Raw genomic sequence first — 14,713 nt, forward strand, 5'->3', positions numbered from 1 at the left:
AGCAGCAGAAATAGGAGGTTGTAAAAAGGGAATACATTTTTGTTGACACAACAATGTTTGACTTAGTGTTTCTAATGAAAAACATCTTTTCCTGCCTGTTCATTTCTTGGAGGAGGAATTGATTGGGGAGAGGGAATTCCTACCATTGCTTCCTAATGTTGGTTGTCTGTAGTCAACTTCATTTTACCAGCTGTCCAAGTTAATCAATTTTATAATGCTGCCTTAGTCCTTCTTACAATATTAATCTCCAACTTGGTTTTCTCTTCTTATATAAGTAATACATACTTACTGATAGAACTACATTTTTCAAATTTATTATACTTGGCAGTGATGCGGTGAAAGAATCATTGTAAAAGCAATCAGGAGGAAAACATGCATTTTTAAATTGAAGTTGTACAAAAAAGAGTGGCTGCCTCATGAATCATATGTTCTGAGAATAAAGCAGTTATTTCAGTAATGATAAACAATGCCCATTTAAATCCATCCATTAATTAATTTTAGTTTGTCACAGGTTGGATAATCACATGACTTATAGGTAATGAATTACATAATAATGTTTTGTTATTATGCAGTTTACAGAAGATTCTTAAATAGGAAAACTAAATTGTGTAGTACAATGGAGGGGCAAGAATAAGATCAGAATATTAAATTGATTTCCCTGCATGCAAGAACACTGGATGGGAAATACATGGGTGACTCTGTCTTCTGAATTCATGAAAATGTTAGCTTCTATTGTCAGATCCCAGCAGAATAATAATCAGTTTTCTATATGATTTCTTCTCCGTAGAGAGAATAGGATGGGAAGGAGTAGCTGGTAGCAGAAGTAGGAATATTTTTTTATAGACACCAGACATAATTTATCATTTTTTAGCTTATGGAAATACAGTAATCATCCGGCTATTTTTTTTTAGCAGATGGATTCCATAACTTGCTTATACTATGTACTGGCCTCCATTGTATTTTAGAATAGAATAACAGAGTTGGAAGGGACCTTGGAGGTCTTCTAGTCCAACCCCCTGCTCAGGCAGGAAACCCTACACCACTTCAGACAAATGATTATCCAACATCTTCTTAAAAACTTCCAGTGTTGGAGCATTCACAACTTCTGGAGGCAAGTTGTTCCACTGATTAATTGTTTCTTGAAGCCATGGTTCTGTGCCCATGTTTTCTCTCCTTCCGTACCTTGGCTGTCACCAGAAAGTTTCTTTGCAAGAGCTGTTAACTGTGGTGCTTATTTAGAGAGAGAAGCTATGAGTTCTATGGTTGGATGTGTTTGACAATGTACAAAAAATATTGGAACTGTGCTTCAGTACGTATTAAAATATATACTACTATAATGTGGCACTTTTAAAAAAGTGTTGTACTTTTTAAATCCGAGAACAAGGTAAATCCTAAGAAATCAATTGCGAGTAACCTTCCCCTTATGGACTTTTGGAGTAAAAATGGGGAAAAAAATGGAATTGTGATTTATGGTTATGATGACAACAAATTATAGAAAGAACAATTATAGAAAGAAGAGTGTTTTTATGTTACTTTAATGAGAGAGGTTAAAATATCATTGTACTTACATCTGTTGTGAAGAATATAGGAAGCTACTTCTTTCTATTTTTCGTTACTTTTTTCTACTTTCATCTACCCTTTTTCCCTCTTGCACCTTTAGCTGTCTTCTGTTATTTCTCTCTTTTTCATTTTTCTGTTTTATTTTACTGTGTATTATTTCTTATTGCTGTTAAAACTTTCAGTAAAAATTATATAAAAAATGCAAATAGCCTCACAAGAGGAAGCTTCTCCCTCCCTCCCTCCCTCCCTCTCTCTCTCTCTCTCTGTGTATTTGTATGCAGTCTGCTTCTAGACCTTCAGCCTTAGCTTCTAACACGCCCAGGGGATTCCTCTATTGACATGGAAATTGGTTTGCCATGTTATGTCAGGCAGGCCCAGTGTTATTCATTTCAGCTGTCCTCTTCTGGCCATCCTTTTGTTTCTTCATTTTAACACCGCCAAACCCATAGATTTGCTTCTGTTGAGAGCAAGGCAAACACATGTGAGTAAGCTGCTGTAAATGTTTGTTTCCTGTGTATCTTTGTGTATATAATATGATAGATTCTGGTGTTGGCCAGAAGTAGCTACCAGGATAATGTTTGCATTTAAGTATCTGGGATATTTTACCATTTATGGTGAGCCTCATAAAGAACCCTTAATCGCCTAAAATAGTAATTGAAGGTTTTTCCTTCTTAAAACAAAAGACTATTTATGAGCAGGAAACTTTGTGTGGTAATTGGCAAACAGTTGTAAGCTAGCTTGCTTTTGTGGGAGTTTACTATAAATAGATACATTTTCTATTGTGCTTTGTAAAATAATAGCCTTCATATTTAGCAATTAAGTGAGACGGCTGCAGATTTTATTTCTTAAGATCTGCTTATCTGTTCTTTTTGGGTTTTTTTAATCATCACTTTCTCTGGTATATAACTGTTTCTACTATTTATTTTTTACAAGGTATACTACTCTGATTAGACAGAAATGGGGCTTGACAAAGAAAACTTGAGAACTGTCATATAGAAGTTAACTGTTTTCAACTAATTAAGGAATGGTTAAATAATGCATCTGATGCATGGGAACAAGCAATTAAATGCTATAAAAATATGTATTAAAAATATATAAAGCACAGATACAGTTTGTTTTAATTGTTCTAGAGTAGTGGCAGAATTATAATTTTTAAAATAACATTGGTCTTAAACTTTCAGGCGTTTTCTTTAGTTCTCATGAGGAATAGGAGAAGAGCTGATTTCCCAGGCAGAATGTTGTGCCTCCAAAGTGAAAAAATAAAATCCAGACCAAATTCCAAACCATTATTTTTCCCCCTTTAATATGCACATTTGTGGACAAGCAAAATGGGGTTGTTGTTGTTATTGCTTTGCCAGCCTGAAGATATTTCACTGATAAAATCTGAATAAATAATTTGGATGAATGTAAATCAATGTAAATCAAATTGAAGAAGCCATTTGATCTAACCAAAGTATCCAGTAGGTTCCTGGAGTCTCCTCAGTCATTGCTCCCAAATTGTGGAGGTTCCTTAGTTTGGTGACCAAGTGGTACAATTCGGTTTCAGGAAGTTTTAAGCTGCACCAAGGCCTTTGTGGGACATCATAGGTTTTGCCGTGGCAGTATGTCCTATCCCAGTAGATTTCATATTCAGGCAGGAGAATCTGTTAGTTTCCCAGAGGCAGAAGTAAAGTGATGAACTGCTAGGAATACAAATTCCCCCATGACAGTAGGACTTCTGAAGGTCAAATTGACAAGCCCCACTATTTCCACTGTGCTGGAAAATGACTCTGGATGTGTTGGAGTATACTTTTTTCCCTAGGGATCCATGGAACGTAGTTTAAAAAAACCCTGGTCTGTGGCATTACTGGCAGAAGAAGCAGCTGCTAAGGGTTCATATAAGGTGGACAGAAAAGGCCTCTGTTGGCCTCACCCACCTAGTACTGGAGCTTCCATCTCCTGGGCTATTGCTTCATCATTTTCTTTCTGCCATGTTCCATGTTTCTCCTGCCCACTTATTTTCATGCTGTGCTTTCTCTCCCATCTATCCACCTGGCTCACTCCCCATCCCTCACCTTTCCCTGCCACTACCCTGCTAGATAACAGTTTAAGGCACTGTACTTCTGCATTCATTTTCTAGGGCTGGTTAACTGGTTTGCTTGTTTATGATGTTCCTCTCGCTTTCTTGAAGTCTACTCTATCTATGCCCAGTTAGGCAGCAGCATAGCAGCACAAAGTGAACTTGCTTAAGCAGAGTTGGAATACTTCTACTCATCCTTTACTTTTACTTGTAGTAGTATTTTAGTTGTATGCCACCCAGAATAGCTCTGTGAGGTAGGCAGTTTCTAAATTCTGTCTGTGTGTGTGTGTGTGTGTGTGTGTGTGTGTTTGTGTGTGTGTGTATGTGTATCTCTATCTATGTATGTATGCATTCTACACTCCTGGTGATCTAGAGTAGGTCACCAGGAGGGTAGGCTCTATTGAGAATTTAAAACAAAAATCCTGGAAAAAGTTATTGGCAAAACGATTTCAATCTTGTTACTAATAAGTGATATAGATGGTCCATGCAAACCTAAAGAAATTTTAGTTCATGCTTGACTCAAAGGAGATTGTGAATGTTTTAGGTAGGATTCTTGCTTGGCTAATATTCTGCCACTCTCCTTAGAAGTATTTCCTTGTATTTTTTAAAAAAAAATTGGTGATAATCATATGCAGATTCTTTCAAATGTAGCTTTGCAATGATAAGAACCAGAAGCATGTTTTCCTGCAATGCATGCCAGATATCCAGAAGGTATCAGGTGGTGCTTCACTTTTTAGAGACATCTTTACAGGACGTATCTGTCAAAGCAAAACGCCCCTTTGAAGCTTCAGGAGCTCTAAGATAAAGATTCTTGGTAATTTTATAAACTGTTAGATCTTTAAGTTTGATATATATATATGCATTTGTATGTATATGGGTCTATAATGTGTGTACACGTGAACCTTTTTCATTCACTCCTGTGGTTTTCCGTTTAACATTATTTGAAGTGATTCTTGAATTTGATTGACAGTGCTAATACCAGGAGATTAAATACTGCAAGTTGTGGCTTGGTGTAGCTCTTCCTATTAGAGAATTGTATAAATGGAATGGAAGCTTTGGATAGAAGTCTTTCCCATTTGAACTGCATGTAAAGTTAATTAATTTTTTTAATGAGATGTTTCGCTTGCTTGTACAGAAATGCCTTAAATTGTTAACAAATTGTAAGCAAATGGATTAAGACAAAATTTCAGTGGTGCTGCTTTTCCCAAGAGATTTTTATTCTGATTTCATTTTGGGGGGGGGATTACAGATATAGTAGCATAACTAATCTCTACTTGCGTTGTTTATTTTTAGGATATTGAACATGATACAAGAGTAGCATTCCAGAATCACCTTCATTTGGATATGGAGCCTTTGATTTTTAAAGTTGTTCAGATTCTAGATTACACTGACAACTGTACTTTTATTCAAGTGAATGTGAGTGTAATTCCCTATCATGCTACTTGCCTGAACATATGGATGGGCAGAATTGAGAGCATATTTCCATTTTTTCCAATTTTGATCTTGTCATGCATTCAGGTGAATGACCGAACAGAATTATAGAATGATCAAATGTAAAATTATTATGTTTTGCTATGTGTTTAGTATCTATCTGTATTTTGGAAATAATCCCTGTTCGTCATCTTCCTAACTGCTTAAGATGCTAAATATTATTTCATAAAATACGTTTGACCTTCCAAAGGACAGAAGGAAAAGTAATTGTTTCAGACTATAACTGATAAAATGTTTGTGAACTTTGACTTTACTTTTAACTGTATTAAAGTATAACATAGCAGAACTATATTAAAGTTCTGCAAATTCACTTGCTGTTATAGGACCAGAATATCGTTTTTTTCCTAATTATTATGATTTACTAATAGAAGGAAAGATCTCTAGTTTAGCGTTGTGTTGTAGAATTCTTGGTGCTCTCTGACTTGGCTGTTCGCTTGCAGATATTGCCATAATTCTTCTTTCATTTTAGTTATGTGATAGAAACGTTCCTACTAAATATATATTGGATACAAAGTTCAAGAACCCACTGAAGCATGAACTTCATATTTATCTAGCATTTACAGCTACTTCAGTGGCTGCTTGTGTAAACCTGAGAAGCAAATATGTTTTGGCTGAAGCATAACATCTTCTATTGAGCAAGCATCACTTGTGTGAGCTTAAAAATATATTATAATGATGGTTCCTCAGGAAGGCAATAAGAGGACAGAGTTAAAGAAGTGATATTTCAGTGACTATTTGTTCTGTGCAGATGCAGGTGGGAGATGCTGCTGTAGGAAGAACCTAGACACAAGTTAAAGGAGCAAATGTGTGTCCACATACCATTGGCACTGTCATGGACCTGTTTCCTCTCTTGATTTCTACCCCAAGTTTGAAAGAGTTTTACTGTACAATTTAGATTTACAGACTAACTGAGTACTTAATGAGGGTCTGTATCATAATTCCTCACCTTGATGTTCTCTTGAAGTTTGGGCTGAAGAATCTAAAAGCTGTAATACAGTATATCTTGTCATCATAAAAGTACAACAGCGTATTCAAAAGTACAGAAGTTATTTTAATTGCAGTTTGATTATGGCAAAAGTCTTGCAGGTTGAACATAATCAGCAGCAATGATAGTTCTGAATGAAATGGGTCTCTCTTTAGTGAGGATAAGGTTTGTAGACAAAATATTGTTTTTGATCATAATTAATAGTGGAGAATGAAGAATAAACTTTTTGGAAAATTCCAGACTCTGTAATTCTAAACCACAATTCCTCTTAGATAACTATAATTCCAGCCTTGATATGAAATCCACATAATTATTTGTGCAAGATGGACTTTTCTGTTTGTAATAGCTTGATTTGCATACTGATTTTATGGTTATTTTCAATGTACTTTGGATAACATACCCTAGAAATGTTCTGACATTAAAGAATGAGATGATGATTCATAAAATCAATGAGTAGATAAAGGTTGTGATGCTATAAGAGAAACGTTCATTCTTCTTTAAATAAATTATCCTCAATTTTCCAGTGTCATTCTTATTCTTAAAATGCCAGTTTTAAGAAGACCTGAAAAAGTAGGTTAGATCTGTGAAGTTTGGTCAAGCTTGATCACTGATTGTGGGTGAAATCCTGTGAAAATTCATTTCAATTGAACAAAAATGAATAGGTCACCATTTAAATTTCTCAGTGTCCCAAATAACATATCTTGTCAATACCTTGAGGAAGATGACGGTGAAAGGCAATGGCTAAACTCAACATAGGAGTCTAGGGTGTGGCAAAAGAAAACTGATGATAGCACACTCATGAAAACAATGTGGCTTAATGCTTGTGTCAAGTGTCATGACACATTTTCATGTTTATCCATTTACGTGATGAATCATTATATCATAGTGGATTGTTACTCATACCACTGAAATCAAATTATGACTTGCAATTGATTCTTGGCACATTCCAATCAATGTATTGTCTGAAGGCTGGAGCTCAGTCTTTGGAAAAAGTGCCCCTTAAGGAGTCTTGAAAATCCATAGGCCAAAGAGAGTGCAATGATGAGGAATGTAGGATTTTTTAAGAATCTAAGACTCAATGATTTTTTAATCTTGTTAAAGCTCTAGAATTCTCAAGGGCTGCTTATTTACATGTATAATAAGATTTGTATATCAGTTTGTTCTTCCCAGTCTACCTTTAAAGCTGAAGATGCATTTGAGGCAAGGCCTCATTTCACTATGACAAATGTTTTATCCAATATTCTGACAAATGTCTATGGAGATTCTCAGTCATCCAGGCCGTGGTTGTCCCAAAGGTGCTTTTTTCAAGAGGCAACTGGACTTTCTGGTTCTTCTTTGAAGACGGTTCACTTCTCATCCAAGAAGCTTCTTCAGAAGAAGCTGAAAAAGCACCTTTGCCTCTTGAAAAAGCACCTTTGGGACAGTGGTGGGTTCTAACTGGCTTTACTACTGGTTCTCTTCGTGCATGTGCTTCGCATGAGATCGCCTCTTCTGATTGCTGATTGCTCACTTCGCTCGCATGCACGCCAAACTTGCGCTCCACGCAAGCACGTTACGAATCTGCCCAGCTGAGGTGCAGCAATCCACTCTGCCACACCTATCAGCTGGGCTAAAAAAGAAGAAATAAAAGGTAGGAATAACGCACGGGTGGAAGGGCCCAGGTCCTGAACAAAGAGAATCGGTTCGGTGACATCATATTGTCACTGCTACTGGCTCGGCCGAACCGGGCCGAACCGGGAGGAAGTCACCATTGCTTTGGGACATCCTGACAAATGGCATTTTTTTTTCAAATATTAACTCACTTGTTTTCTTTGAATTTCTCTTTGCCTCCCTTTTCTGCATCTCAAAAACAAGATAAACAATTGATATCTTGTGTTTATTTGTATTTAATTATGTTAGTTTTTATACAGTTTATTACCATTAATGGTAGCTGGGTTTCATGCCTTAGCAGCACTATTAAAATAAATATATTCATTCATTCAATTTATATTGACTTCCGTCTACGAGATCCATGTTGTATACACAAAAAAATCTGTCCCTTAATATTCTCCCCAACTCTGTGAAATAAGCTAGACTGAGAATTAACCTAAATCACTCAGTGATTATCATAGTCAAACAGACTGCTGATCCTAAGTCTCCATATATTTTCTTTCCATTTAAAAAAGACTTTAGCTTTTCAGACCGTGGATTATTGCAGTACTGCGATCTATTTTTATATCAGACAGTCCTTGAAACCTGAACTTCTTATCTACTTTGCTCCTTTTTTGAAACCTCTTTTCTTTCTAATAAATGCTTATTTTATTAGAAATAAGCATTTCTAATATGTAATAAGAACTTGAACCTTCAGTGTGCATGTGAGAAGAAAACCAGATACTAGGATTAAAGAACTACTCAGTCTTCTTATGCTTTGATGGAAAAAGCTTACTTGAACACACTTTAAAATCTTTAAAAATAATTTAACGATGAAGTCCTTCTTGCCAGGTATCATGGATTAGCATGCCTTTTTTTGAAAATAAAATAACTTTGGACTTCCCTTTTTCTTCCTTTATCATAAACGTAAGTAATTCTAATTTGCAATTGCAGGTATGTCTAAATATGTAATTACAGGTAGTCCTCGAGTTATGATCACAATTGAGCCCAAAATTTATAGGGATCACATCAGGGGTGGGTTCTACTTACCTTTACTATTGGTTTGCAATGGGAGCCCATGCGCTTGCTTTGTTCGCGTGCGCGTGCGCTTGCGCTTCTGCACATGCGCAGATCACCCATGATGATGTCAGGGCGGGTGGGCAGAGCCTCCCATCGGTTTTACTACCGGTTCTATCGAACCAGACCGAACCGGGAGCAACCCATCACTGGATCACAGGATCCTGGGACACTGCAACCATCATAAATATAACTTATTTGCCAAACATCCAAATTTGTATCATGGAAATGCTGCAATGGTTGTAAGTATGAAAAATGGTCATAACTCACATTTTTCAGTGCCATTGTCACTAAGCAAACTGTTGTAAATCAAGGAATATCTGTATGCAAGTCTCGTATACATTGGAATTTCATGTAAAAATGGAAGGCATTTATTTCTAGCTTGGCTCTCCCTGTAAGCAAAACATAACATTGGATAACATTGTCATACAATCACATTAACATTATATGAATTGGATCGTTTCTGAGTTTTTGTGTAGAATTTAAGGATTCAACTCATAGATTGTGTAATAATATTACAGAATTAGAGCCTTGGTGATGCAGCAGATTAAAGCACTGTTAAGTAGCACCAGCTGCCTGCAATTATTGCAAGTTCAAATCTCACCAGGCTCAAGGTTGACTCAGCCTTCCATCCTTTCGAGGTAGGTAAAATGAGGACCCGGTTTGTGGGGGCAATAAGCTGACTTTGTATAAAAAAGAACACCGCTTTGGGGGGGGGCCCTGAAAGCCCTACTAAGCAGGTATATACAAAAGTATGAAGGCTATTGCTTAACGCATTGTAAGATGCCCTGAGTCTCCGGAAAAGGGCGGCATATAAATCGAACCAATAAATTAACAATAAATAAATAAATAATATTATTGTAATATGAGTGTTACAAAACCAGGGTTCCTGACATTATCATTTATATAATCCTTTTAGCTGGCAATTTTCCTACAATTACTTGACAGTAAGTTTATCTAAATACAGTGGAGAATATTTCTGTTTCACATATGAAGCAATTAGTTTATTGAATGTTTATTTTTGAAGTGTGTAATCTTCATTATAGAACAGAAAGAATGTGACTAGACTACTTGATTTCTTCTATCTTCTAGATGCGAAGTAACCATTTTAATTGGATGTTTGATTGATTGAATCAAAATTAATTCCACTTAGTTGTAGTTTGTTGGCTTGCAGTTAAAAATGTTATTTCTTAGGTTGATAGCATGATACAGGTCTAATTTTAATATTCTGCATGTTAAAATATCTCATACCCTCCCTTTCATAAGAGGTCCCAAAATCAAAATAATCTCTACTGTATTTACTTTCAGCAACAATTGTTGGTCAATTTCACTTACATAACTGTTGCTAAAACACACAAGTACATTTAATATTAATCCCACTTCTTTGCAATGGAAATTATGCAACAAAACGCCCAAACCTTTTGTTGAACTGAAGATGGCTTTATATTGGATATCAGCTCCAGAAAGCTTAGTAGGCATCTGCTGGTTCATGTTATTATCTGTAAAAGCAGGAATTACAGGTCTCTGTAGTAAAGGCAGAAATGTGAACTTTCTGGGCTAACAAACACAAGGATCTTCTGATGTTGTGTTGATCTTTTCACCCCCTTGTTTCTCTCTTTCTTATGCTAAGCAGCCTGGGGAGACGTTGGCAGAAATCCAAGGGCAATGGCTGACTGGTACCCTCACTTGCTCCATTATTTTCCTCATGTCTAAGGCAAAAGGCACCCCAACGAAGCACAGACCCATACGAAAAGAGAAAAATGGAAAGATATTTCCAAATATAAAGAGCTGTGGAGAGAGCTTGTTAACCAGCAGATTTGTTTCATGAAAGAAGTAGTCTCCATCCCACATTTCCAAAATGAACAGTAGCACGTTTTGAGAAATGTGTCAAAGCTCACCCAAAATGTAGGCCGTCAGATGTCTTTATTCAAGTAAAATTCATTGTTCTAACTTGGTGAGTTCATGAACACATCCCTACAAGTACCTTGGCAACTGTTTTTGGAAGTGGATAGCCATCACCTTCTGCTGGAATGCTTTTCCAACTGCCAAGTCTAGTTTAATTGTGCAGAAATGGGACATCACAATGCGGTCACTTTTTTAAACATTTGACAAACAGTATTGACCTTGAGAAAGATGGTCCAGAAGGATACCATGATTGACTGCATTGAAAGCCACTGAAAGATCAAGGAAGGCAGGATGGATGCATTGTCCCATTCTAGTCCCACTAAAGGTTATCTATCAATGCCATCAATGCCATATCCCTGTACTGTACATATCCCTGTACAATATCCCAGTCTGAAACCTGAGCGAAAAGAATCCAGATAACCCATTTCCCCCAGGACCCTCTGCAAATGCAAACCAACCATCTTCTTTATTAGATAAAGGTAAAGGTTCCCCTTGCACATATGTGCTAGTCGTTCCTGACTCAAGGGGGCGGTGCTCATCTGCATTTCAAAGCCGAAGAGGCAGAGCTGTCCGAAGACGTCTCCGTGGTCATGTGGCTGGCATGACTAAATGCCAAAGGTGCACGGAACGCTATTAACTTCCCACCAAAGGTGGTCCCTATTTTTCTACTTGCATTTTTTACATGCTTTCGAACTGCTAGGTTGGCAGAAGCTGGGACAAGTAACGCGAACTCACCCCATTACACGGCACTAAGTATATGTAACTAATGTTACACAAAATCTTACACTCATCTCATCTGAAAGTCATACCACTGTGAAGGGAATAATCAATGTTGCTTCTCATGAAATGTTTTGTAAAATTTGGGCTGCATGTAAAATATATAATATAGTAACTATTGCTAAAATCACATAATAATGTTAAGAGTTTATGATCTTATGGGGCAGCATTTGCTAGCTGTCCAGAGCCGCAATGGAGCCCATTGGACACACTTGGTTTAGTTTATTTATTTATTTATTTTATTTAATTTGTATACCGCCCTTCTCCAACAGGACTCAGGGTGGTGAACAGCCACGGTAAAACACAACATATAAAATTTAAAAGCAGTTTAAAAGACATTAAATAATTTTGGCCATCAATTTAAAACAACCCAGTTAAAACCAATTACAAATTAAAACTGCAAGGATGGGGTCAAGCCAGCCCGGTTGTAAATGTCACTTCGTTTTGTTTATAATAACAAGCTTTTTTTTTTCCAGAAACGTTTCAGGAATTGATTTGGGAAGTGTGATTAATTTAAAATCTGTTTTGGAGATGGAGTAAATAATTTGGGCACACCAGTGTATCTGCTTTCAAAGGTACACCATTTAATTACTACATTGGCTAGATGAAGCTGCACAGCCCATCTAACAGGAGATACATAATGTTCTTTTGTAAAAAAAATAAATAAAAATGAAATCCTTCACATTGAAAAATTAAGCAACAAATACTGGTAGTTCTAAAATATATTAATTTTCTTGGCAGCACTGATTATTTTATTCCAGAAAGATTGATGTTTGCATATGATAAAAGCAGATAAATTAAGATCATATTCTTGAAGATTTATTATTGTCAGAGGGCAAGTTGCTGTCTATAGTGCATTGTTGGTCTAGCGTGCAGTAATAATTCTTAACCAGCATTGAATGACTGGGAAATTTCAGCCAGGTTGAGCCAGCTAAATGAGGATGCTTGAGAATTGTGGCACAGTATGTGGTATGCGCCCAACCATTGTGGTTTGCAAAATGTAGCTAATATTTGCAAACTTAGTGTATGTTGTGTAAAGTCAGGCAGCTGAGGCTTAGTCACTAAATCATGGTTAGGTGCATTGTATCTTAGGTTTATGTGTGAATATACTTTTATTGGGAGATGCTATCACAGACCTTTGGAGAAAATGTTTCATTCATTTATTCATTCATTCATTCATTCATTCATTCATTCATTCATTCATTCATTCATTCATACAGTTGTAACTCATTTAACTCTGTTGATCTTCATAGATGTTGTATTTCATTACAGGCAGTCCTTGTTTAGTGACTGTCTTGTACAGTGACCATCTGCAGTTATGATGGCGATGAAAAAGTAACTTCGCGACTAATCGTCACATTTATGATCTTCACAGGTCCGTAAAGCAAAGGAAAGCTGAAATAAGATCATAAGCACATTCACAGTCTCACTTAGGGACTGCTTTGCTTAATGATTGCTGGTCCTAGGTGAAGGTGCTAAATAAGAGCTATCTGAACATTTGCCATGAACTTCCATCGTGCTTTTACCAACTCCTGAGTGGTTGTAGCCTAATGAGTACAGAAACGACTGATTGTATACTTCCTGCTTGCCCTAGTGTGAGAGAACAGGCAGCGCCTGTTTTGGAAGGGCAAGAACAGATGATGTTGGTGCCCTCAACTCATCCCTATCCTATGGGAAGGCAGCCTTCACCTGAGCTTTCTCGCTCTGCATCAAACATAGTATTTTTTCCCCCTCTGCTGGCACAAGCAAGGCAATCTAGTTTGCTTGCTGCCCTTCAGTCTGTTCTGTCCAGATCCTTCTGATCAAGTTGGTTGGTGAGGGCTCCTTTGAGACTCTACTTCCCAGTCTCTGCCTTCGAGAGCCGCCTCATATTGGACCCTGGTCTGTTTGCTTTTTAAAAACAGGTTCAACAAAGGAGCAATGGAATGCTTGCCATAGTTTTGCTTTTAATTGGAGAAGCCGGTAACAGCTCTGCTTGACAAGAGAAGAGTTTCCCCTTTTAGTCCCAATGACAGCAGGAAGAACTTATCTTTTTTAATCAGTTCTTAAAAGACCAGCAAGCCAATTGAGGTTTACTTCCTAGGCCATGGTGAAAAGGGAAAAGAAACAGGGAAATCCACCAGTTGGTGTCCAAATTAATAGCTGTCCAGTCCAGACACCTGACCATCACTGTGACTTACCGGTAAGTCAGTAGCCCCAGGGGTGCTATTTAGCAGGTTCTGACAGGTTCTGGAGAACTGGTAGCGGAAATTTTGAGTAGTTCGGAGAACCAGCAAATACCACCTCTGGCTGGTCCCAGAGTGGAGTGGAATGCAGATTTTGCAATATCCTTTCCCCAGGAGTGAGTTGGGAATGGAGATTTTGCAATATCCTTCCCCTGAAGTGGGGTGGGAATGGAGATTTTGCATTATCCTTCCCCTGCCACGCCTACCAAGCCACACCACGCCCACCAAGCCATGCCCACAGAACCGGTAGTAAAAAAAATTGAATTCCACCACTGAGTAGCCCCCAACCTTTTGAGCACCAGGGACCGGTTCCATGGAGAGAAGTTTTTCTGAGGACCGGTGGAGGCATTGTTTCATGTGCTGCCTGCATCCTGCGGATGGGGCTTTGCTTGTTTGCACGGCCTGGTTTCTGGCATGCCGTGGCCTGGTGCTGGTCCACGGATCGTGGGGTGGGGTCCCCTATTTAACTGGTAAAAGGAGTTGAAATCCAAACATTTCCTTATTTCATCTCCAGCTGGTTTATGCACAGAAGACAGGAGAAAATGAAAAGCTTTTCTGCCCAAAAGCCCAAAGAATACAGTTACATAAAATGTGACCCATGGTATACAGCCATTATTCAAAAGTACCAAAAACTGTCAGTTGCTGATTTATCTCTGAAGCAGGCTAACGTTGTTTGTTTTGAGATATCGTTTTTTTTACTCTTCAGCTGTGAGCAGCAGCGAATGAGTCATCCAGGACCGTTCTTGGAATTCGTTATTTAGAAGTGGATTTCAGCTTTGCCTCATTGCTAGGAGTCTGAAATTCTCATCTGTTTTGTCAGCTACACATAAAACCTCTTTGGAATGGAATATATACTCCTTCGTGGTTGATGGACACATCTGCATAGTTCCCTTGGCAACAGTGTGAGAGTGGTTTATCACTGGCTTTTTCTGAGATGCTGAAAGAAGACTAACAAAGCTCAGAAAGCACCGAGGACCCCACAGATTTTTTGAGATGGTTTGCCAG

At 37.7% G+C, this 14,713-nt stretch overlaps 1 protein-coding gene across 7 annotated transcripts in view; it reads left to right on the forward strand.

Moving 5' to 3' along the window:
- Window positions 1–14,713, forward strand: part of ANKRD6 (ankyrin repeat domain 6) — a 94,030-nt gene that overhangs the window by 31,640 nt on the left and 47,677 nt on the right. For 2 of the 7 annotated variants that reach the window (XM_034408976.3, XM_087882565.1), the window contains exon 1: window positions 1,840–2,041. The exons of the other annotated variants lie outside the window; for them this stretch is intronic. The gene's annotated coding sequence lies outside the window, so the exon portion shown is untranslated. Of the gene's footprint in view, window positions 1–1,839; window positions 2,042–14,713 lie in introns of those variants that run through there. 7 annotated transcript variants of the gene reach the window in all.

The sequence above is a fragment of the Pantherophis guttatus genome, chromosome 1 (genome assembly GCF_059756535.1).
Source record: "Pantherophis guttatus breed Tessera chromosome 1, ASM5975653v1, whole genome shotgun sequence".
Lineage (NCBI taxonomy): Eukaryota > Metazoa > Chordata > Lepidosauria > Squamata > Colubridae > Pantherophis > Pantherophis guttatus.